The sequence below is a fragment of the Notolepis coatsorum genome, assembly GCF_963971535.1.
Source record: "Notolepis coatsorum genome assembly, chromosome: 5".
Lineage (NCBI taxonomy): Eukaryota > Metazoa > Chordata > Actinopteri > Aulopiformes > Paralepididae > Notolepis > Notolepis coatsorum.
In genome coordinates this window covers 165,836,323-165,839,976 of record NC_140169.1, presented here as the reverse complement: position 1 = coordinate 165,839,976, position 3,654 = coordinate 165,836,323, and the positions used below count along the sequence as shown (strand labels likewise).

The 3,654-nt window shown below is 44.0% G+C and overlaps 1 pseudogene across 1 annotated transcript; it reads right to left on the bottom strand.

Annotated features, from left to right (window-relative positions):
* Positions 1 to 1,567: 1,567 nt before the first annotated feature.
* LOC311228460 (E3 ubiquitin-protein ligase TRIM35-like) lies at positions 1,568 to 2,883 on the bottom strand (annotated as a pseudogene). The gene has a single exon. The product of its transcript is annotated as an E3 ubiquitin-protein ligase TRIM35-like (transcript).
* Positions 2,884 to 3,654: the final 771 nt, after the last annotated feature.

The window sequence follows — 3,654 nt, the reverse complement described above, 5'->3', positions numbered from 1 at the left end:
AAAAAGTTGTGGTACCCCACAATGTTAGTGTCAAATCAGTGATCATCTCACACCTAAAGCATTACTAAACTAGCACAATGTGAATGAATGAATGAAAACTTTATTTAACAGATTGCAGAATGGGTACAATACAGTACGGCTCAATACATACAATTGTTAAGGGGATGCAGACCTGAGAAAGACGTTTGTCTTGTTTCCATCAGGGTCCCCCATTTTCAATTCATATAGACATTTATGACATACACAACATACATGACATTTATGGCATAGGGACATATAGGTATTTAGTACTGATACATTTGTGACATAAACGGTATTCAAATATACAGTACTGTTACCCCTAGATCCTGACAGAGTATATACATATGATGGGGAGGGGACTGTACATTAGGAGGGGGTGGGTGGGTGGGAGAGAAATATACATACGGCGGGGAAGGAATATATACATTCGGTGGGGAGGAGACTGTCTATTAGGAGGTGGTGGGGGTTTTGGGCATTTACGGTGGCCAGTTTCGAATTGCAGCCTCCCGTAGGTGCTCTTTAAGAGCGGTTTTGAATGTGGGTAGTGATTCACATTCCTTTACAGCTTTGGGTAGGGCGTTCCACATTGTTGTGGCATAATTGCGAAACGTGTTTAGTCCCTTGTTTGAGCCGAATCTGGGTTTTACATGATTTGTTGAGCTTCCTCTGGTGTAGTGGTTGTGGTATTCACTGACCTTTGGGAAGTATTTTGACATGTACATGTCAGTGTCAAATCAGTGATCATCTCACACCTAAAGCATTACTAAACTAGCACAATGTCAAATCAATTATCTCACACCTAAAGCATTACTAAACTATCACAGTGTCAAATCAATGATCATCTCACACCTAAAGCATTACTAAACTAGCACAAAGGATACAATGAAAAGGCAATTTTTTTGGGTAAGTATTCAAAACAAATATGGCTTATTGTGGTTAGAATGAGTTCACATGCGACGCAGCAAAGATGTACAAACAGAGGAGCGAACAGAATACTGCATTCTGCCTGGATACCTGCCACTATAATAAAGATGTAGAAACAGAGAGAACAGAAGCCTACATGCTGCCAAATCAAATTGTATTGTAATCAAATTACAATAGAACTATTTAGAACGGTTGTATTATATGTCAAAGCAGGTCCCTCCTGCATGACGTGAAATTATGCAGATAAGCAAAAAAAATAAAAGATGAGTGAACTAGACTCTCCCCTCTCTCTCTTTCTCTCTTTCTGTGTGTCTCTTTGTCTCCCGTTCTCTCTGTGTGTCTCTCTCTATGTGTGTCTCTCTCTCTGTGTCTCTCTCTATGTGTGTCTCTCTCTCTCTCTCTCTCTCTCTCTCTCCCTCTCTCTCTGTGTGTCTCTCTATCTGTCTCTCTCCCTCTCATACACATACACACACATGTAGTCGAGCTAAATTTTTTCTTCTATATATATTTTTTTTCTTCAAATGACTAGCATGTGGTTGGCTAATCTAATCTAGCTTTATGCCAGCTACCGTGTGCATCCGGGTTTTATACAAACACACACAAACACACCTCACTGTCATGACTATATCACAGAGAGAGACACCACTGATTGGCAGATGTTTAAATTAGGGTGTTTGGCATCACCAGCCTCTCCTATATTGAAGAATGGGTAGAGTTTCTCAGTGAAGGTGGGTTCATAAGTGCAGATGTGAGTCATGTATTCAGGGTCGTAGAAGGACAGCTTCCCCCCGTCATAGTCCAGCTGTACTCTGATCCTCTGGAGGCTCCTCTTCACTGTGAAGGTCTGACCCAGACCATTATAGTACTTACCACTGCTATAACATAGAGCCCAGGTACCATGTTGTGGTGATGCCTGTAGCCCCTCTCTCTTGTTGTCAAATGACTCTTTAGCTACACCTATAGCCCAGTCAGGATGGTCTCCCACCTCCACCTCCCAGCTGTGTTCTCCTGAGCTGAAGCTCTCAGAACCCAGAACAATGCTATACGCCATGTTCCTCTCTGGGTTGTCAGGGAGCTGCTCCTCTGTGACTGTGCGTCTCACACTGGTCAGATCATCAGATATAGAGAGACAGGGATGTGCAGTGTTTGGGTCCAGAGTGACAGGAGTGAACTTGACCCTCTCCTTCATCTTCTCCAAGACTCTGAAGGCCAGGTTGCCCAGATGTTTGGCCTCGTATATCAGCGCTCCTGATACCAGCTGTGGATGAGGCAGGTTGCACTGAGCTCTGTTCAGTGTGGTCTTGTAGTTCTGCAGGAAGGAGACGTCTTTAGCTCTCATCTCCTGCTCTACGACTCTGATCGTGTCTGAAAGGGTTGACATCTCTCTCTTCAGCCCCTCAAACCTCTCCTTCATCGGCTGACTCTTCTGCTCCTCTTCCTCCTTCAGTGCAGCTACCCTGGCCTCCTCTTCCTCATGGAGAAACTGGTGAAGCTTCTTAAACTCTTCCTTAATCTGCTTCTCTGTGTGCAGGGTCTGGACCTTTAAGTGTTCTGCTGTGCGGTCGCATGTTTGTTTGGTTTCATTAAAGACCTTTAGCTTGTCACGCAAGGTCTTCAGTGGAGCCTGGAGCTCCTTCTTGTGGTCCTCCGAAGCTTCATCTATGGGACAGCAGTTGTGGCCCTTGTGTTTTCCTGAGGACTGACACACCACACAGATGGGCTGGAGATCATCCAGACAGAAGAGATTGAGTTACGAGGAGGATTTGACTTTGAAGATTTTTTCCTACAAAGTGGACAGTTCTTGTCTTCTCTGTCTCTCCAGTATTCCTGCAGACAGGCTTTACAGAAGCTGTGGCCACACGACAATACGACAGGAATGTTGTAGATGTCACAGCACACGGAACAAGACAGATCCTCTTCACAATGAGACAAAGCCATTTTGTCTCTCTGTAACACTCCGTCCTCTGGAATGCTCCCTGAAGTTTACTTTCACTTTGAGTGACTTACTTAGATTCAGTCAGCAGCTGGTTGAAGTCATTGTTTGATCACTATTCCTTCCTGTGTTTGTCTAAAGACAAAGACAAAGTTTGTCCTACTCCTCCAGTACGAGCTGTGGGTTTTATCTGGAGTCTTTTACAGCGGCGTGTGTATCTCAGTGTCGGTTGAAGAGGAGTGTCAAAGGCGATCAAAAAAAGAGAGAGCTACTGCGAAGCAGGGTGATCATCATATCTTGATAAAACAAAAACAGTGGGAGGGCTGTGTGCACACACTGGCCCCAAAGCCAATAGGTAGGCCTATAATCCTTTATAAAGTCAGTTTATAAAGTCACAGTCTCCTGTACTATTTAACAATTCCTCTTAAACATACATAGGGCAGATAGCCATTACCCACAAGTTATAAAGGTCAATAGCTGGTTTTTCTTACTTAACTTATACATAAGACAATGATAATAATGATAACATAATGCCAAGTTGCCAACGTAGTGTAGGCACAGAGCGTAACTGCCATTGGACGAGCTCCTCATTCTGGAATGTGCCCTGTCCGGGGGAGGGAAGAACAGTGGACGCACACAGTGGACGGAACAATTGCACTGCTGTGACATACAAGATAATACATGTTCTTTAATCATATCATCAACGGTGAAAGAAAGTAGGCACAGAGGTCACTGTCCTAATAACGTCTGTGAGGGGGAACAGGATGTCAAGTCAC